At 42.0% G+C, this 21,962-nt stretch overlaps 1 protein-coding gene across 2 annotated transcripts in view; it reads left to right on the plus strand.

Annotated features, from left to right (window-relative positions):
* Positions 1-85: 85 nt before the first annotated feature.
* The window catches only part of LOC308069364 (cardiac-enriched FHL2-interacting protein), a 51,256-nt gene continuing 29,379 nt past the window's right edge, over positions 86-21,962 (plus strand). For both annotated transcript variants that reach the window (XM_080401553.1, XM_080401555.1), the window contains exon 1: positions 86-21,766. The gene's annotated coding sequence lies outside the window, so the exon portion shown is untranslated. The remainder of the gene's footprint in view (positions 21,767-21,962) is intronic.

Genomic DNA, 21,962 nt, shown 5'->3' on the forward strand with positions numbered 1-21,962 from the left:
TACAGTCATATCCTGAGTAGTTACATGTGTAAACAGAAGTTCCCTTTTTTGGGTTTAAGTTTAACATAGAAATAAACCTCACGCTTGAAAGTGTTCTGTGGAGGAGGTGGACAGCAAATGGTCACAGCCTAGTTCAGCTGTTTTACTTTCTAAGGTACCTTTAAATGCTAATATTTATTTTTACAAAATTGAAAAAGTCCTACCACAATGAATTGGTCTATGCTGAATTATTCTAAATCCATGGAGAGGCAAATGCATTTTCCATCTTAGAAGGAGAACCTTCTAAGGCAATCTCTCTTGATGTTGCCAGCTGTTTTTTTGAAATGAACATGAATGCCATCATAAAGTTTTGAAATGCACTTTTCTAAGTGAACCCGTTCCTCTGAAGTCATTTCAGGTCCATCCTTCAGAAGGGGAAGTCACAAGAACATAGGCCTCATTTTTTTGCAGCAAAGATCTCTGGAGGGTCTCTATTGCTTTTACCTCCTGCCTCTTGATGTACCTTTCTGCTTAGATTAGTCCTTTGCTGTCTGGTATCTTCATCTCATGTAGATGTTTATATACTCCAGTCAAAATAATCTGAAACACATTCTTGAGTGAGAAGCTTTAATAGAGAAAACTCTTGGATATTTCTTTTTCCTGCTGTTGGTGAGGGGATATCTGAGCAATCTGGTCTCAGCAGAATCTCACTTCTTAAGTCTGGATGAAATATCTGTCTTTCTGAGTAAAATACAGTTGTAAAGCCCTCCTTCCAGAAGCCTGTTTTTAATGAAACCATTGTAGCCCTTAAGGAATGCTGGTGACTGCATGTGTATGGCCACCTTGATGGAAAAATGGCTGCAAATGAGCAAGATGTTCACAAATGTTTAGTTGCTTTGACAAGCTGTGAATGAAAAATCATGTTTATGACTTCCAGGTGTTTGGGGGGGAATAAGCAAAACCCAGTGTGAGCCAACAAATAAGGCTCTTGAGGCATTAAAACTGTAAATAAAGATGACTCATGCACACTCTGAGGTGGCCTTAATTCCTGGCCTATTTTGCTGTATGAAGCATAGGTAGAACTGACTGATTGTGACAGGTGTGATAGAAAGTATTTGTTAATGTTTTGACCTATTGTGTTGTGTGCACACATGCATGTGTGTGTAATTAATTTTTACTCTTTCACTGTTCCTGGTTCTCTCTGGGATCAGAGTTGAAAATACCAAAACCAAGCAAACAAAAATCTCTGCACCAGGGAGACAGAAAGGATCAGTATCCTTGTAAGAAACCCCCAACATTTTCATACCCCATGTGTTTCAACTGCAAGTGCTCCCATGTTACAAGTTTCCTGAAAACCTCTTATGGAAGGAATAACATTGAATGTCAATTCTATCTTTTTTCCTTTTTCATTCTCTCTCTTTTGTTTTGGTTTGGTTTGTTTGGGGTTTTTGTTTGGGTGTGGTGTTTTTTTGTTTCCCCTGGCCCAAGTTAGTAGTCTCAGGGGGCTCTCATATTTCAGAGAAGCAACTAAACATTTGAGTATTTGTCTGAACTCCGTAAAACTGCTTGGTTTATTCCATTGCCACTTCTCTACAAAGTTTCAGATAGCTCAGCTAGTTGACTGCACACTGCTGACTATGTATGCTTTGCTATTCTCATTCACAGCCTACCTCCAATGACAAAAAGCACTGATCAGAATAAGCCAGGCTTAATATAATCTTGCTTTGTAGTAGGTTTCTTCTGATTCTTGACCAAACTAGGAAATGTGGTTTCAAGCATAGTCATCATTATCAGCCCTTCCCTCTAGTAACCACTGTCCACCATCCAGCCACTGGGCAGGATATATATGTTTAATTAATTCTGCTTTTACCTTCGACCTGTAAATAGTGGGAGTAATGTTAGATTTATACGTTATATGAATAACAAGGATTTCTCAGGAGACCCTATCCTGGTGAAAGAGGCTAACTGTAATTTTCAGCTGTGAGTAATTGTATATAATATAATCCTAAATGATTTTTCTTCTGTAATTTCATTAGAGTTTAGAAATTTAATTAGATTTTGAATCACTCTGAAATAAAGTAGCAAAACACCCAGAGACTAAGAGCAGTGGTTATTTTGTCCTCCGAGGCCAGAATTCTTGGTCTCAAATTGGCATGTGTTCATTAGGAGGAAGTTTGCAGAAGTTCTTGATATATTATTGTCTTTCAGAATGGACTCTGAATAGGTCTTTGGAGAGCATTAGAAGAGCACACAATTATTATACAGACTCTTTTTGAGGTTTAAGATCATCTGCCTTGCATATACTTAATAAAAACATGCCTCTAAAGTTGTTTAAGAAACTGTGGAGATAGGATAGATGCTCCTCCAGTGCCTCAGTGCTCTTCCTGGTTTATTAGTAACTCCAGTACCTGTGTATGATGATACAGAGAGGAGTTGTTTGCTTTACTTTAATGATTAGGTAGGTTTATGGTTATTTTTATTGCTACATGTATGAACTGTCATGGTGGCTGTAATTAGAGACACAGTAAAATGCTGTTATTTCTCTTCATCCAAGGTTCAAAAGAAATCTGTCCTTCTGGCAAACTGTGATTCTCTGTGGAATTCGTTCCATGTGCAAAAAATGGCATCAAACTGCACCAAACAGGACAAAACAAAGACCAGTGCAGCAGCTTGTGATTGCGCTGGCTGCCAGGATAGTTGTGGTGGATTCAGGAAGGGGATCTTCTTAAAAAATTCTGAGGGACTAGATACGTAAATGCCTATTCCCTTTTTGTTTTAACTGGTGTAACATGGTTTGTGTTTTTGGAGATGCCTAGATATATACTGCTTAATTAAAAAAGACATTTGGGCATTTAGGAGCACATTCTCCAAAGCCTTTATTTACATAGCAGTACCTCTTTTCTCATTGGGGTTAGTTACTTGAACCAGGACTATCTGCATGATTTTGTGAGGATATGTCCTTAAAGGGAAAAGCATGTAACAAATTAAGAAGTAGAGAGAAGGAAATTCAGATTACTTTAAGCATGGCAAAAATGTAAGGAACATTACAGAACTACAGACAGCGTGAATCAAAGAATCTAAGAGAAACGAGCAAGGGGAGAGACAGCAGATGTTGTGAAATGAAGAATTTCAGCAGGACAAATCAATCAAACAAACAAACAAAAAAGATCTTTAAGTAATGGCAATCCATTTGAACAGAAAGAGGAAACTCCAGTGCAATGGGATGCATGACAGTCCCAAAGTGAAAAGTCAAAAGCAAACCTCCAGCTGACCACGGTGTTCTGTTACTGACTGACCTATGGAACCATTGCTAGCATCCTCTCTGTATTGGCCACTGCAGTCAGGCATGGAATGAAACAGTCCATTGGTCTGATCCAAGGGGTTGTTTTTGTTTCATTAACAGCTCTTGACGAAAGCTCATCACCACATAAATCCAGCCCTTGGGCTCAAATACATGCTTTCAGAGTGTAGCTAAGCAAGTCTTCAAGTCCCATTGAAAAATATTCTAGGGAAAATTTGAAAGTTTTTGTGCACTTGGCTTGATGGATGTAGGTGGTGTTAAGCAACCTCAGGGCAGTCTGGTGTGTGTGGACATGCTGCCTTCCATTAATGTGTCATGTCACATTATGGAACAAATTGAAGAAAACTTGTTCAGGCTGGTTACTGCCAAAAATCAAGGTGCTTTTGCTGTGGGCATCCGGAACAAATGGAAACTATGCTTGAAAACTCACAGCTGCTCTTCCTTTGCTATTTTCTCTGTCAGGACTCTGAGCTGCTGGGACAACTGGGAGGGATTCCACATCTCAGCAAGCAACAGAATCACAGATGTCGGGCGTGTTAACAAAGGGAAACATGCCTGCACCAGTTATTTAATGCCTTCCTCCTTTGACATTAAGGAATATTATGGGAAACCATTCAGCATTTCGGACTTGCTCCTTTTTTTTCCCCTCCATCTCTGTTTCCTTTTCAGTGTGAAGGAATGTGCTATGTTACAGACATGCTGGTACATTTGTAAAACACTTTTTTCTTGATTTTACTTGAGGGACACTATAGCTTGGTCCTATTGCCAACTCAGAGAGACGCAAGGAGGCAAAGAAAAAAGCCTTGGTACATGTATACTCACATGTCTTTCATGCAACATCAAGAAAGAAAACATTAAAGCAGTCCATGGCTCAGGTGAGCAGTCTATTAATTTGAAGATGTCCCACCTCAGCTCTCGCTCTGTTCTTAGGTTTATAAAACTGTGGTGTCCCTCATGGAAATTACAACTTTTACTGAGCTTCATTTCTTTCATACTGGGTGTATTTGTATCATTCATTCTGCATCTATGTGTTGGTCTATCTATGATCTGCATCTGTTCCTTGCTTCCCAGTGAAGAGGATTTTTTTGTGTTTCTAAATGAGACTGATGCTGTGTTATGCTGCAGCAGGGAAAAATGGTATTACAACAGAAGGCAATTTCTTCCATGGTGAAGGAAAGCATCAGCACAACACTTCGGGAAATTGCATCTCTTTCAGATGAACACATAGCAATGACCATATTATGTGCTGGGATGAAACACAGGTAGGCAGACATAAATTTGTGTTGAAAAATAAATGTTCTTGTAGGAAACGTGGATAATCTGTGTGTTTGGAAGGTGCAAATCTGAAGTTTGCAACAAAACAGTCAAATTGACTCTAGGCTGAGTTTCAGATTTCTGCCACTGTGCTGTAGGCATGGTTTGGGATCCTGGGGAATGTAGTGATACTGATGACACAGTTTATGCCTCTGACTGGAGTACAAACAGGAGTGTTCATGGTTCCTCTTCTTCAGGGTGCTTTCCCATACTGATACCCTTCAGCTGGAGAGCTTTGGCACCTGCACACAGTGTAGCAGGGCTTTCATGAGGTGACCTTATGGTCAGGGTGGTGTGTTTTTTCACTGTTCCTCTGTGCATCTGTTTGGTGGGGGTCACAGATCTTTTTAGAGCAAGCTATGTTATAAGCCATTTTAAATCTTTTTTTTTTTGCTGTCTGGACCTTGTGCTGCAGGGCCATTGCAGCAAATGTCTCTCTAGCATTTTCCTTCTGTCTCTTACTGTTAATTTACTACAGGCTGGGATTCCAGGTAGAATACAGAGAACATCAGCAATTTTTTCCTGTCTTCCTCTGCTTTAGGCTAGAGGATTTTAATTCCTTTCTGATTTTAACTAAACATTTTCTACGAGAGGTATCAGTCTCCAGCTAATGCACTTAGGTCTATAGGTATGTTCTTCAGATAACCTTTGCTGACCCTTAAACATAGTTCACAGCCTTATATGTATTTGTAAACCACAGCTCAAAGGAATGTTTTTACAGAAACTTGTAATCTTTCTTGTCTTGTCTTTGACAACCATAGTCTGATCTGTAGCCTGTCGTATAAAATGTTGATAAAAGTTGGAAACAAATTATTTGGTATTAAATAGTTTATTTAGACTAAAAAGGTTAATGATAAATACTCTTCCAGGCTCCTCATAAAATCATCAGCTGGCCTGTCAGTTAGCTGAGATTCTTGAAGTAGGATGTGTTCATGCTTGAGATGACTGGGAAGTGTTTCAGTTAGCTAAGGAAATAAGAAAGAGGTCAGAATGCTGCCTTAGACATAGTAATTCATGAGTCATCAGGAAGGATGAGTGTGGGAACACATGGAGCAAAAGTTTAACAAGTCAAAAGAACTGAGAAGAATGAGAATTAGGCCTATGTTCCCCCAAAAGCAAGGTTGCAGTCAACAGAGGCAGAGGCTCTGTTTCATTTTGTAGCTTGACCTTATTTGCTTTTCAATAGAACCAGGTCACATTTTAGTAGCAACTTGAGACCATCTGATCTGACTTGCTTTTTCCCCTGAAAGGGATTATTTTTCCACTCTGATATCTTTCAGAGGGCAAACAGCTGGGAAATTTCCTTTAAAACTGCAAAAACTTCACTAAATGGAAAACATCTTAACCCTCTCTCAAATTCAGTTTAAATTGTTCAGTAAGAACACACACGCAGTGTGATCATATAAGCCTTGCTGCTGTAGGGAAACATGCTGTAGAGAACCTATGGTTCCCCATCTCTTACCCACATGGCCTCTTGGAAATACCTTGCAGTATTTTTGTCTCGGTTGTCTAAAGAATGTGTGTACTGTCATGTGGGTAACTCATTGGTTTTTCAACCATGTACCCTTTTCTATTGCATGGATGGATTTCTTATATTGACTAGAGAATATGTATTACAGTATGGAAAATCCAATAATCTAACTATGATAATGATGTCTGAACAGATACTGTTACAATGTCAAAGAACCAAATCTGGCTTTTCCTGTATTTATTTAAAACCAAAACACACACCTAGGTAACACTACCAAAATAAGATTAGAAGAACTGTACTAAGACAAACTTTTTTGTAAATGCTGTTTTGTGCTACCATGTGAAATTTCACATATAAGCTATGTTAATGTGTCGCATGTTTCCATAACAGTATGGACTTTAGTAACATGGTTCCATGGTATGCAGTTCTCCCTGTCCCATCTCCATCTGACTTCAAGAACAGATCCTAACCTCATCTGAAATGGATAATGAACGAGGCAGGGTGAAGAAGGCAGTTGTTCAATAGATCTCTTTATTTCCATCATTCAGTGGGACTAACGGGCCTTATTTTTTACCTATTTCCTGTGCCAAACACAGAGCAAACTTATATTAACCCTCGCAAATCTGCTCATATGCATCAGCCGGTGCATTTCACCACTTGGTCCTACTCCATCAACAAGCTAGATTTGGCTGGGGAAGAACATGTCTGCTTGTTTTCCTTGACTGGCTTTGGCTCTCTCTGTACAGGTCAGCTCCAGACTGGAGTTAACACTCAGGGAGAGAAGGGACCCTCTTCACAGAGCATATGGATTTAAGTACATATACCATCCTGTGGGAAAACCTCTCTACATTATATTTACCTTATTGCTTAAATCTGAGTGAGCTACTGGAGGCAGAGATTCCTCTGCATAATGTGTATTCTCTGAAATACTGTAAGTCACAGTGGAGATACTGTAGAATTTGGAAAGGTGCTAGAGGAGTGGGGAAGCTCTGGGAGGAAACAACAATCCCACAAAGCTGATTAAAGATGTCCTTGGGGGAGAGTTTGGCTCCCTGAGTAATGAGTTTAGGACTGGATGACCATAAATAAAGGCTCCAGTACTCACTGGGTGATATTGTCTGCTCCTCTATCAAGCATCTCAGTCACTGGAGGGCTCTGTGCTGATTAAGTTCCTTTACTGAAACAGCACTGCTGGAATTTTTCCTATGTAGGTTTTGATACGGCATCAACAAAACATGCCAGGCAGCCCGACTTTGTCATTGTTGCACATTCTGATACACTCAGCTGTGTCTTAAAATACTTTTGAAGTGTATGGTGATAACTTAGAAAGTTCCTAAGCAGCCTCTGAAAAAGACTGGGTGTTTACTCTTTGAAGGTGGCATGTGTGGTGATGGAGCAAAATGCAGTGCCCAGGAAAATGCAGAGCAAGAGAAAGGGTAAAGTCAGTCAATTTCCCATCCAATATTCTTGCATCTCCTGTCCGTCAATACTCTGTATAAGAAAGTTGAGCTTTGTTAAAAGTGAAGCCACTGTGAGTAATTTATACCAGTAAAATGGGATAAACACTTCCAAAGGTGGTGGTGTTATGAAAAAACCCCAAACACCAGAGACTCTGAAAACCTGGAGCTATAGCTACAATTGAGGAAGTTAAACCATCAGAAATTTTGAAGTAACTGCAAAGGCACAAGGTTTTGCTTAGACCTCTTCAGTCAGTAAGTGATTCTAATGCAAAGAAAAACTTGGGTTTGTTTTCTGCAGATGTTGTTAGATTTCCACAATTCACAGAGGTTCAGGTCTGGGAGACTGATCCTAGCCACTCTCAGGCTGTGTGCTGCTCACCTTAGATTCCTCCTGATGCTGCTGCTGTCATGGTAAGGAGAAACATCATTTTCTGCTCTGCCAGAGGTGCTCTGTACTTCTGAAAATCTTAGAATCATAGAATGATTTGGATTGGAAGGGACCTTAAAGATCATCAAGTTCCAACCCCCCTGCCATGGGCAAAGAAGGTCTTGAACAATTCCAGGGATGGGGCATCCACAGCTTCTCTGGGCAACCTCTTCCAGTGCCTCACCATACTTATAGTAAAGGTTTCTTCATAATATCTAATCTAAATCTACCCTCTTTCAGTTTAAAGCCATTGCTCCTTATCCTATCATTACATGCCCTTGTAAAAAGTCTCTCTCCAGCTTTCCTGTAGCCCCCCTCAGGTACTGGAAGGCTGCTATAAGGTCTTCCCAGAGCCTTCTCTTCTCCAGGCTGAACAACCCCAACTCTCTCTTACAAAGTCACTTTGCAGCTTTAGTGGCTAGGCAATGTATGGAAGGCTCAGGGTCCATTGCTGTTTTCTTCCTGGGCAGAAGCCAGTTTCTATATGGCCAAAGGTTGTTTCCTCCAAATGGCCCACTAAGCAACGTGGGTGCTGGAATGAGTGAAACTTATTTTGTCTCTTCTGTTCCTAGGTGTGAAATAGGGTTTTTGATAATCTTTCAAGAAAATGTACCATAAATATGGAAAGATTGAGCATCTATCAGGAAAGAATGTCTGAAAACCACCAATTGTTCCTTTTGCAGAATGTAGATGTTGTGTCTCATAAGAGTTGAAATTCAGGAGTTCATGCCCCTGTTGTCTCTTGGCTGGGTCACCCGCCGAATTGCATTCTCATGATGTGCTGTAACCAGAGGATAGAATGATCCATTGCACTGGCACAGCAAAAATTTAATGCATCCAGGGATTGGGGGTTTTTTGACTAGTCAATTCAACCATCAAAACAGGGGACATGAAGTGTCGGATATGTAACTTCCACAAGAAAGCCTGATAAGTTTCCAAGTAGAAATGTTCAGCTTGGATTTTTGTGTGTGTGTTTGGGTTGTTGGTTGTTTCAATGACAAGGGAATCATCTGAGGTCAAACTGCTAGTCAAGGTCAGCGAAGACTAGTGGACAAACAGGCTCCTACAGCATGTTTATGTTATTCCTCAAATGTATGAACATGTTGCACTTTACTTTAGAAATCCTCTTTTTGGAAGCAATTTTTGAATGCACATAAAGCAGAGTCACTTGAACAAACCATCCAGTTCTGCCTCAAAGTAATTGCCACTTTGTTTATAATATGAGCAATGCTGGTGAGATGACATTGGACTTAACTGCATCCCATTTTGGTGCTAACTAATATTTGCCTTTACACTAGGCACAAATACACTGGGACTTGTCTTGAGATAAAGCAGATATTGCATCTTTGATGGAGTATAATAGGCATAAACAAGCCAATTGCCCTGCTTTGGGATTAGAATTATGTGATTTTTTCTCCTTTTACATTTAACAAACACTGAAAAACACTCGAAGTCATTAGGCAATCTTCATAAACACCAAGTTAAAATAAAACAACCACTCATCATTCATTTCCATACAGACCCCTTCCAAATACATTATCTGTCTGTGAATACAATCATTTTGCTCTTTTGCATGGTGCTGTGGAAAACTGAAAGCTTTCACCCCTGACAGAGGCTTCTCAAAAATCTCAGTCTCTGCATGGTGGGGCTGTGCCTGCCTTGCTCTGGCATGCCAAGCATAGTGAGCGGGTAGATGTTTATGGGCAAAAGAGAAAGAAGGCCACCAAAATCCAAATTTGGGTGCCTGAAATGAGAGACTTAAATATGTTTCTAGTTATGTCCCAACTTTCTTTAAGCACTTATATATATGATTTAGGTATGTCAACACATGGTTTAACTCTTTCAACAGGAATTTAAGCACCTACATTATGGTGTAAGATTCTTAAATTAGGTTGGAGAATCTAACTAATGTTGTCTTTCTAATGGATTGGGCCTGAGGTCTTTCCTATGGAGGCAATGCTAATGATGGACAATTAGCAGAAACAGCATCTCAATGCATAGTCACTTTGCTGGTAAAATCATCACTATGCGTGATCGAGTGACAGCCAAGGTATCCGGCTTTGAAGACATTACCAACAGCCTGCCTGCATCACAACACAGATCAATCTTATAGGAGGGATCTGAAACAAGACTGCCTTTCCCCCTAAATCCTTGAAGCACCACAGATACAGGTACATGCCATTTCCTGACATTGTCCATCTCCATTGAGTTTTCATTCTCCAGCTCCCACACTTCCCCTACAAGGCTGTAGTGTACCTTGTGAATTAGATTTATTTGAAAATGTCCTTAAAAGCCTTATGTGGTGGACAACAAATTTGACGTAGCCATTGATCACAACTTATCTGAAGTTAACATGTTCTCTTGGCCTTCACTATTCTGTGGAAAACAAGCCTTTGGCCATAACATGTTTCTTGATTTCTTTCCCCCTTGTTTGTCAATGTCTGTGTTTGTCAACAAAAAGTATATCAAGCAGACCTGTTCAGGGGCAATGCAGGGTTGCTTAAAGTGTTGATGTCTGGGGAGGAAAGAGCAGAACCAGCATGTGAAGTATTCAAAGGCTGACTTTGAACTATGTGAATTTGTACTATGCAAGCTGCACCAGGAAAGGGAATGTGAGGTTACTGCAGTCACTCAAGCCTGGGCAGATACTTGTCATTCCAAAACTATGCTGTTGAGGACTTTGGTTGAGGGGAAGCATCAGGGAAGGGAAAACAGAATGCAGGTTCTCAAGATTGCAGTCTACTAAGAGGCAGAAGTGCCATCATCACAAACTCACCTATTTCTCCCCCAGGAAAAAGGCGGAAACAGTATAGATAATGTTACCTCAGGTCTCTTGGTGTGACTTTTGCAGGGTTTGTATAAATCTAGTCTGGTGTATATCCATACATCTAAATTTAGGTTGGGACTCCTGTTTTCAATAGCAATCTGAAGTACACTTTTGCCTTACTTGGGCCCTTATTGTCCCTGTGAGTTTGCTGTGACCTGAGCCTGCCTATGGACACCAAGTTTCTTCATGGATTCAGCCAAGTTCACAGGGTGAGGAGTGAGGAAGAGATCACATCTACATATGCACTTATTGGCCATAGAAAATCAGCTCATCCCCCTTTGGTGATGGGTATTCTTAAATGCCACCATCCACTACTGGGATGCTAGGGGGAGAGATCATCACAGATATGCCACTTGACCAGCCTCTGGGGCTGTTTCTGCGTATAGCACACAGCTCTGAGTTCTGCCTGACAGCTTTTCTGTAAAGCATTTTAGCTTGTTTTGTTACACAGTGCTAAACAGACAAGAGGCATCTGTCATCTCTTCAGTGCCTGCACGGACGTCCCTGCACCCTGTAGCTGCCAGCACCAACTGGAAGTGTGCAACAGGTTTGACTCTGCAGCGTGTGCAATGTTCTTCATTGTCCAGCAACTTCTTTGTGCCTCCCACCATGAAATGCTGCAGCAGAGGCATTTCTGAGGGTCTTCACTTGCATAGATTGAATAGACTGATGCCTAGATGCCATATTTGAAAAATAATTTTGCATACCCAGTGATTTCTTTTTACATTTACAGCAATTTCCAGTGTTTTAATTCTCCTTGGCTATCTAGGGAAGTCTATGCCTTGATAACATGTGCCTGGAAATGCAGGCTGGCCTAGAGCTGATGTTTTGCTGACTTGCTTGGATCCACTCTCATCTCTTGTAATCTTCAGTATTAATTGTCCATTTTCTCCTTTTCTGAGCTTTTCTCTTTTCCTGGCAATCCCTTTGGCTGTACTGTCTCCTAACAGTGAATGCAGCACAAAGTTTTGTCCAAAATTTATTTCCCTGATGCCCAAAGAAGAAGAAATTTAATAAAAACCTGAGTCAGCGCCTGCTATAGTGGCGGGAAATTTCTGACTTGAAAATGGGAGGGTTTTCAGTGATCTCCATGTTCAAATAGTCTGACACTGCAATTAAGGGAGGCAAGGGTTCATTTCCTATCATGTTTCTTTGGCGTTCAGTTATCTAACTCACCAAGGAAAATTCTCATCTGAGTTGTATATGTACAGATTAGTGTGTCACTGTTTCAGCATGTTATTTTGTTTTCTCTATGACTAAAAGATTTTTAAATTTCTCATGCCACCAGCAAGACCCCAATCCAGCAACAATAGTAAAATTACCAGGTGTCTTTCATCTGTGTCTTTTCATCTTTCACCCTCCCCCCACAAAGTCCTTTCTGATCGGCATTAGGAGGTCCTTCCTTCATCCTGGCAGCCCTTATTGGGGTGAAATGCAAGCACTGTTGCCAGCACTTCGCATGGATAAGCATTAGCTTAGTTGGGGCTGCAGTATTTGCTTCAGGCTGCAAAGATGCAAGACTTAGGAAGGCCCAGTCTGATCATTATTCACTGCTGAGACAAATGTCTAAAGAGGAGGTTGATATAGTCCTGTATCACTAGGCTTCTGTTGGAGTTGTGAGCAGGGTTTTGTGGGGGTTGGGATGTAGGTAGGTCATGGGGGACGGAAGGACAGTATCAGAGGCAAGAAGAGTTAAACAGCTGTAGGAAGATCTTGGCATGGTAAAGAAGGAAGGAAATGCAAAACTGAGGGTCACACTAAAACTACAGATTATCAAGTGCTGTGGCTGGGGGTGGCCATAGAGGGACCTCTGATATACAAGGATACGTTTTGTAAAGCAGCTTTTGGGGCTCTTTGGCCAAGGAAATTTTAGGTAAAGTTTCAAATATCAGGTCAGACAAGGAGACAAAGTTGTAATGTTGCAGGAGGCTAGGCCAGAGTTGAAGGTGACAATAGAGAGCACAGTGATGTCAGTCTGAGCAGAGACTCAGTAAAACGGCTTGGCTCATTTTACAGAGCTACAAAACTCATGCATTTTCCAAAGGCGGCCTGTGGTAGTTGGGTACCTTTTGTAGTTGTATCCCCTGGACTGGGCATCCATATCCCCTTGGCTTTTCAGACTATCCTCTGTCTGTTCAGTGAACTCTTCTTATCCCACTTGGTGTGATAAAAGAAACTGCTAAAACTGGAGGCTGCTGAGCGCCGTGCTGCCTCTATTCAAATCTCTAATGAGCTCCTCCTTGTAGCTCTAGGTTTAATTAGTTTTCATTGCAATATTAATGATCCAAACAAACCATTTTAACTTTCCTGTTGCACAGCTGGAATCTTCTTATTTAGCATTCTACTCTATAAGGGAATCACGCCAACTTCCTTTCCCCTCCCCCATTTGTCCCATTAATATGCATGAAAATCACAGTCTCATTGACATAGAGTTTCAGACCTGCTATAAAACTCTAATAATTTCTAAAAATGGCAAGGTTGAACTAATGACAGAGCCTCGTCCAAATAATACAAATATAGATTTCTCCCTGAGTTTGATGGCAGTGATGATTAATACTTCATTTATTTATTTACAGTCTACCAGCATTTACAAAGATTTGTTCATTCCTCTGAACACACATACAATCTCTCTTGAACTTCATGGTATTACAGCAGAAATATCTAATCTGCTAGCCTTCAACAAAAATGTCTTCTTTCTCTCTTTTGTTCCTCAGGAGAAGGGCATGCCCTGCCCTTCCCAAAGTAGATCTGAAGACCGCACATCTCCAAGTCTCCTACTGCAGTGGAATAAATGCATCTCTCATTTCTCTCTGAAATCCCCAATAGGGAAGACTTAGAAGAGAGACTTTTTGTCACCTTCTGTTGTGTTTCATCTCCTGGGCTCATTGTGATTTGCAGAGACTGAAATAAATTGGGCTGTAGACAACCTGGACATCTTCGTGTTGAAGGATGCTAAAGAAGACTAGACTCTCCCATGCTGAAGGGCTGGCATGGAGTCTTGCCAGCACCTTCTTCCTCCTAAGCTGAAGAAATGGAAATGTTCGTAACAAGGAAACTCAATGGTCTTTTACCCAACCTCCTTCTCAGAGCTGATCTATTGCTAACACTAATTCTGGTCACTTTGGGCTTTGTCTTGTTTAGAAATGAAGGTTTTCTAGGAGCCTGAGGACCTGTGCTTTGCAGATAGGCTGTCAGCAGCTGGATAAAAGGGTTTGCTGGCCATGCTGCACAAGCAGAGTTCAAGATACAACTTGGAAAGTGCCAAAGAGATTTCATGCTGCTTGCAAAAAGTCATTTTCATTGGGACTTACTCTCTTAAGTGCTCACATTGTTTTTGAAAACAGGACTTTGGAGTGTCATCATGAAGATAAAGGGTGAGGTCTAATTGCTTGCTTTGGCTTTGCCCAAAGGGTTTAAGTTCAAGAGAGCAATGAGTGACTTGATTGCAAAGCACCAGCCCCATGGCCAGGAAGTGGAGAGCTGGAAGTGCCTTACCTTGAGCCCCTGCTCTGGGAGCCCAGCGTAGGCAGTTTTATCTAGTGCACAACCCTGAACTCACCCCATCGCAAAGAGGTGTGTCCTCACGGAGTGTTTTCCCTTATGAAGCCAGATGTGACCTAAACGCATACTGCTATACCTAAATCAATCTTTTACAGTACTGTAGACATATTTGAAAACCATAGCAATTAAGTAAGCAGAGGAAAGATGTTGTATCATCAAGGTCATCTCTGGCTGGTGTTGGTGTTGGTGTTGGGAGAATTGTCCAGGAGACAGGTTAGGTACGGAGGGTCAGGACTCCACTCAGTGGTCCCAGGGCTCTCTCCAGCTGTATAGGATTGTAAAACTAAAACTCCCTACCTTCATCTAGCTGTGTTTAAATAAAGTTTTTTTCTGTCTACCTAGCTGACTGAATAGAGACCGTTAATGGGTGGGTATCTTGACCAATGGGATTCATGACCTATTTTCTTAACTTTTGTGATCTCACAGGGCAAAGACTTTAATGCGTGGAGTTTTTTGCCAGAACATTTCTCTGCAGCAGAAGCTTCTTGAAAGTTTATATCAGTGAGCTGGTTTTGGTGATGCTCTCACGTTGGTTTCCTTCCTGTCTATGAGAGTTTGTCGTTCATTTGTTGTGCTGGAGTATAACTGTGAATGGTAGCCTACAAAAGCACATTGTCAACAATTTGAAATGTATTTATCCAAAGTGCTCCTGCTGAGAAGTTGTAGGTAACTACCTTGTTTGCTCCCATGTGGGAAAAAGCAAGACCATGTGTTATCCCTTCAGAAACTGAACTGTGAGCTTAGAAGGGGGAGAGAAGGAGACAGGGACAGGAAGGATGCTATTTCCTTGCTCATCTGCAAAAGGTGGAGATAAGCCTCACATGACCTAAAGCGGTATCAGAATCATATCCTGACAGTGTGACAGGTATGTGTTGCATGATGGAGGACACTTTCCCTGGTCTGGAAGCACAGCTCATTGCTGGGCCCATTTGGGAAGGGCACCTTCAAGAAAGGAACACAATAGCAACAGGGAGATAACTACACCAAGGTTTCATGTAGCCAGAGTTCCCTATAATGCCTTGCTGCAGTTGACAGTACCAGAGTATGAAAATGAGTACTTTAGAAATATTTCTTACTCCAAATGCAACTGTTTACAATTAAAATTAGTAAGCTCTCTTATCATTTTCAGCTAGCCATAGCTTACTGCACAAATATCTCTTTCACCTGGTTTCCTTTTCCCAATCAGTAAATATTTCTCTCATCCTCTGGGAACATACTGGTGCCTCCCAAAAGCTCAAATTAAATGGTTTGCCAAAACCAACATGCAGTGGATGTGTCTGTTAGTTAATACTGAACACAGAGCATTCTAGCTTCTGCTGATATTTATGGTTAAGCACGCCATCAAGGTTTCAAAAAATAATATGTCCATACAGGTCAGCATAGCTTAACTTAAATGAATTTAACATCACTCATTTCACTGGAATTTGAGCCAGAACATTTTACATCGTATTTGCTGTATAGCTGCAGCAACGAGCCCATGGCTAGTTAGCCATGTTAGTTGATATGTGGTGGTGGTGATAAATTTGTAACCTAGTTTGCCACAGAGGCACATCTGACTGCAGGTTTAGTATGTTACACAAAGGTTTGTCATGAACAATTGAACCAAGTCAAACAATACACAAAGTTTTAAGCCCCATCATGTAGGGCTCAGACTGAGTTCTGAGTGCCTACAGCGTCAGGGTTATCACACATCACTACCTACCCAGGGGCTTATTATCCTTTCTGGTCTGCCAACATCCTTAGATGTGGTTTCTCCCTAACCCAGTTTCATCAGAAAGTTGAAGTTTAATTTAACTTCTTACTGGGATGACTTTCAGTCTGTGCTGTTTCTGCAAAGTCAGGCTTGGGGAAGTCGAAAGGGTGCATAAGGTCTGGAGTGGGAAGATGGGGCAAGGTTAAGCCAGAAAACTGCTGGGTATAACCTCCTGACTGGCTTGGCAGCAATTGGCACAGCATATGTAATTGCAGCTTCAGTGACCTGCTTTGGTCTTTTTTTCAGTCAGTTCCTTAGCCAAAATAGTGCTGTCAAGCTAAAATCAAAGTAACTATACCAAGGGACAGATCTGTTTTAACAAAATTGTTTTCTGAATTGATTTAAATGGGTGTTCAAACTGTGTGCATGGCTTCCTTCACTGACAGAAGTATGATTTTACCTCTTTCTATTTCTCATAGCTCTGCAGAGCTGAGCCACCTTGAGAAGGGACAATCTTGTGTTTCTCCATAGCTGGGCATTTGCACTAAAACTGAGCCAACGTTTAATAAAAAAACTGTAACGGTCATTGATGTTTCAATTAAGAGCCTTTGGTGACTTTCTGCTCTCTGACACAGCACTTAAACATTATTTTACCTCATACCAGAGCACATCTTTCATTGCTGGTGGGGCTGACAGCATCTTTTGAAAACACAAAATTTCAGGAGACCACATGCTTCAGATTAGTTCTATTTGCTTGGCACTTTGAACATTTACGTCTGCATCCAGCCTCAGGTTTTTCTTTTGTAGCTGTGGATGTGAACTTAGGTGGTTTGGGGGGGGCTGAGATCTGACTGCCTTATGTAGAAACCATTTAACTGCACTGTCCTCTCTTTAAATGAAAGACTCATTTCCTGAGCCAGAATAAATGTAGAAGTTTATATGTTTTGGGGATAAGCTGGTGTGTCTGCATTAAATACTGAAGCTTTTTACTCTCACTAGAAGCATTAGGGCAGGCAACCTTGCCTTAGGTGTGGATGCACTGAAAGAGAAAAACCCAGACACCAACCTGCAATTTCAGCTGAAGGCATTTCCAAAGGCAAATGGTACTGCAGGAGCTAGGTGCATTTATAGTAATTTATGAATAATTCATAATTGTATCAAAGGTGTAGGGTTGACTGGGCAGGCTTTTTCTTCTTTTGGAACTGAAACCTTGTCTCAAAATCTTTAGCCTTTTGGCTTGGGATTGAAAGCTGTGTAGCATTTCCACATTGGAGCTCATTGCAGGGAAAGGCTTGAAGCCGTCAATTGTTCCAAGAGCTAATGGAGGCATTAAAAATGTAGCAGCATACTGGGGAAAAAGCGGGGTGGGTGGGAACACGTTACTAGCATATGCTGTAACTGGACTGTAAGTGGTCTCCACATATTCATGAATGATGGCTGACCTCTACTCCGCTAGGGCACATGTGTGCGTGTCCATCATGGCAACACACTCTGAACTTACTCCGTCAGAAGCCCTTGGGAACACAACCCCTGTATCTGTCTCCAAATATAGCTCCACTGGTCTGCAATATAAGGCAGTGGGGAGAGCTGCTGGATTGAGCCATTTATGCCTGGTTGGTGACCTTCTTCACTAAAAGGCAAATGTCTACAGCTTGTAAAAGAAAAAGATGCCTTTGAATGCCTTTCTACTTTTAAAAGCTCCTCAGTGCTAGCTCAGCAGAGCGAGTGCAACCTGCAAGTGACAGTGCTTACTGTACTTGTACTGTATGAATGCATGCAGCCGTACATCTGGGCAGGGAAGCTTGTCCCAAGCAGGAGGCTGGGAATAATTCCTGGAGATGCCTCTGACTTAGAGTTAGAGTTTTGGCTTGAGCCAAACCACTAACTAGGAATGTTTCAGTCAGTTCCTGTGAAAGTAAGGCTAGTAACCCCTCTCTACCTCAGTGACCTCCTTTGTAACCCCTTTGTAAAATGTGACTGCATAACAGCTCACAGGGGACTAGGGAAGACTCATTCATTTGTATTTAAAGCACATCAGGATCCTTGGAGAAAAGTCACTTATTAGAGCAATAACGATTACAAACAATAACAATATTTCTGTTATCACTGTGAAATTGCAGAAATTTGGTCAACATCACTTGACTACAGCTTTGTTTGTCCTGCAGGTTACAACAAAGAACAAATCATCCTCTCTAAGTGTTTTTGAAAGCAGAGAACGAAAATGATATATTGCTATCTTTTAAAAGAAAATTAAAACTTTAACTCTAAGGTGTGTGTAATAAAATGGCACTTTAATTCTCTAGTGTGCCATGCAGGCTTCTTCTGTTAATTTATTCTCTTCTTTTCTTTTTGTGCTTCATGTAATATTATGAAGTTATTAATGTGGCAATATATTTGACCACAAAAACCTGCCTTCTAGTGTTGTTAAGACTGTGAATTAGCACCACAAATGGAAGGCATTTCTGACTTCAAGACAAACAGATCATGCTTGGGATAAAATCATTAGCAACATGACAGGTGTACAAGAAATTCTAGGGGAAGGTTTTCCCAAGTGTCTTGCCATGATTTGTAGGCTTAGGTCTCATAAGCCCATGGACTCCAGCTCTCAGTAGCATGTCTCTGTGGAGCAGAACATGAACACCAGCTCCTGAGCTGCTGCAGCCCTGGAACACAGCTGCTTGGTGCAAGTGATGCCCCCTGAACAGTACTACCACTAGTGTGCTTGGATAACTTCCAGTGAGAGTGAGGGTGCTAGGTGCCAGGTTGAGAACCCTGCAGCACACACTGCCAGTGCACCACACACTGCCAAAATTTGCTTGGTAAGGTGGCACCTCAGCCCATAAATGACTTGGTTGTCACCTGTCCTAGCTGGGTAAACCAAAACCCAGCAACAGCCAACAGAAAGGCATTTGGTGGGATTTAATTCAGTTCAGTGCTTTCTAGACCAAATACTCATAACTCTATGTCATGATTTAACCCCAGATGGCAACTAAGTACCACACAGCTGCTCACTGTTCCCGCCACACCCCCTGCAACGGGATGAGGAGGAGAACTGGAAAAAGGTAAAACCTGTGAGTTTAGAACAGTTTAATAATGGAAATAAAGTAGTAGCGGTGGTAGTAGTAGTAGTGGTGGTGGTGGTGGTAGTAGTAGTAGTAATTAAAAGGGAGATAACAAAAAGAAAGAGAGGAATAAAACCCAGGAAAGACAAGTGTTGCACAATACGATTGCTCGCCACTCACTGACTGATGCCCAGCCAGTCCCCGAGCTGCATTCAGCCCCTCCCAGCCAAGTCCCCCCAGCAGATACACTGAGTGTGAAGTTCTATGGTATGGAATATCCCTTTGGCTAGTTTGGGCCAGCTGTCCTGGCTATGCTCCCTCCCAACTTCACATGCACTCCTCACTGGCAGAGCACGGGAAATTGAGAAGTTCTCAACTTAGGTTAAGGATTACTTGGCAACAACTAAAACATTAGTGTGTTGATAACACACTATTCTCATACTAAATCCAAAACACAACACTGTACCAGCTACTAGGAAGAAAATCAGCTCTGTCCCAGCCAAAACCAGGACACTCTGCAATTGCTTCCAGGACTAAGAATGGACCTAGAAATGCCCAGTCAATTCATTTTGTACCTATGAGCTCAGACATTAGAAGCTGATGCACCTTGTAGCAATTGTAGCATCAAGCCCTGAAATCACCAGTGCCAGCCTAGACTGAAAGCAAACAGCTTTCCTCATCCGACTCCTTCCTTTATCCCTGTGCTTACGTATTTGCAGGACTCATCCTGCATCAGTGATATAGTTTACACTGATTGCAAATTAATGGGCACAAGTTCAGCACTCCCTGTCTATGGGGCTTTGATGGTGAATGGCAAATTCATTGGAAAAATAAACAGGTTTTTGTTAGTGGTAGTTGCTAGGATTAATACCAGGCATGGGGAATGGGAGTAGTTAAGGAGATCACAAACAAGCTAAACCAAGTGGTATATTCCACACATGGCATCAGGAGTTACTGAGGCCTTGATTCTGCTGTGGAAGCAGCACACCCTCACTGGGTATCCTGGAGAGGCTGTCTTGGCAAAGAGCTAAAAGGAGCAGGGTTTTCCAAGATGCTCTATTCAAGCGTATGGCTGTGTTAGCTTTGATGTCTGTCTTTCCGTGGTGGTAGGCTAGACTCATGCCTCCAAATCATCTGCTTCATGCTCAGCAGTTAGAAAGGCAAATGAGGAACAGGAAAGGAATCAAGAATAGTATTGTGCCCCCATGTAAATCAATTCTGAATACTGTCTGTGGTAATTGCTGTCACCTCAAAAAGGTCATAAGAGTACATTAGAGAAAGTACAGAGAGTAGAAGTGTGAAGTGCAGAATATCTTCTTCCATGAGAAGAGATTAAATAAGTAGTATTCTTCAGCCTACAGAGACAACTGATAGGGATTTTTTTTTTCCATTTCCACAATCTAGGAACTACAGGCCACACAATCAATACCAGCAGAAAAATAATCCTGGCCATAATCACAGACAGAATATTTTTATTGATGTTCTTGCAAGACACTGAATAATAGGGTTTGCGTAGGGGAGAGGGTTGGTGTTTATGCTGATCACCTAGTACAAAAACAAGCTGAATGGGTGCACAAGGGACCTCCCTGAATCTTTTCCTTTGGCTGACCTACTGAGGCACATCCTGACAGATGCCAGAGTGCTGTGAGGAAGGCTGGGCTGAACCATGGCACCTGCACCCACCTGGATTTGGTGGCCCGTCCCATTGTGCAGACAGTGTAGCCTTTACAGAGTGCTGCAAAAAAACCTGACACTTTGATGGAAGCTGCGGTTTCCATCCTGGCATTTTTACCAGGCAGCAGACCTCTAGGTGGGCAGAGATTCTTGTCTTTAGCAGTATTAAAAGTCTTCTGTCTAGCAGCATCTCTCAGAAGCCTACTTGCTAATGGCCACTTCTCATGGCTACTGATTTTCCACCCTCTTTTCAAGCTTTGCTGGTCAGACCATTGGCTCTAGTGCTGTTGTGGGTTTACCTGAGACCTGAGCTCCCTGGCTCTTGGCACAAGCAAGAGAGAAGTTGGTTGGTGTTGTCTTTGCCAGTGGCTGGGCAGAGGCAGGTAGCACTGTCCCAGCCCTTTGTTGGACTTCTTTTGGAGAAGAGTGAGGTACAGATACGGCAAATTTTTCATCTGATGAATGAAAAGTTAAACTGTAACCACTCATCCTCCTCACTACTTCCAGGCAGAGAGCTGCTGAAGTGAGGCCGAGCCACTGCCACCCTCTTTTCCATCCTCCAATCCTTGCGCTCAGCGTACTCAGAGCTGGGGACATGCACTTTTTCCAGGGCTGTCAAATCAACAGTGAAAGGAAACAGACTTAAAGGCTTATTTAACTGGAAAACAGCACCTGTCTTTTTAGGTGAAGGCAGCGTTTGCTTGTCACTCCTGTCAGCAGCATGGGCTTTGCCTGAAAGGCCCTTTAGACACCTGATTATGTAGGCGGGACAATTATGTTGTCATGCTGCAACACTTGCAGTGCAGGCAGGGTGTGGGTGAGGGGTGAGGGGAGGCGTGTTTGGTGTCAGTCCTGGGGCATATCACTGCCTGTGCTGCTCAGCACCCCTCACTCGGGCAGGGCATGCTGCCATGGCCCTGCCGTTTCACACTCCCCTAGCCACCGTGGGGAAAGGAGGGCATTGGGATGGGCAGTTTTTCTCTGTGAGAACGGCTGGGTATGTATCTCTGTAGTTCATCTTTCTGGGTGAAACACTGTTTCCTGACTGATTTCAAAGTGCAACTTAACATCCTTCGCTTATGTGAACTTGTTGCTGGCAAGAGATGGCATCCTGTCTTGCTTGAATTTGCCGGTGGTTTCAGTGTTTACCTTCTCGCTTCCTCTGTTTAGCCTAGCTCTAAAATGGCAGTGGT

Source organism: Falco punctatus, assembly GCF_963210335.1.
Source record: "Falco punctatus genome assembly, chromosome: 9".
Classification (NCBI taxonomy): Eukaryota; Metazoa; Chordata; class Aves; order Falconiformes; family Falconidae; genus Falco; species Falco punctatus.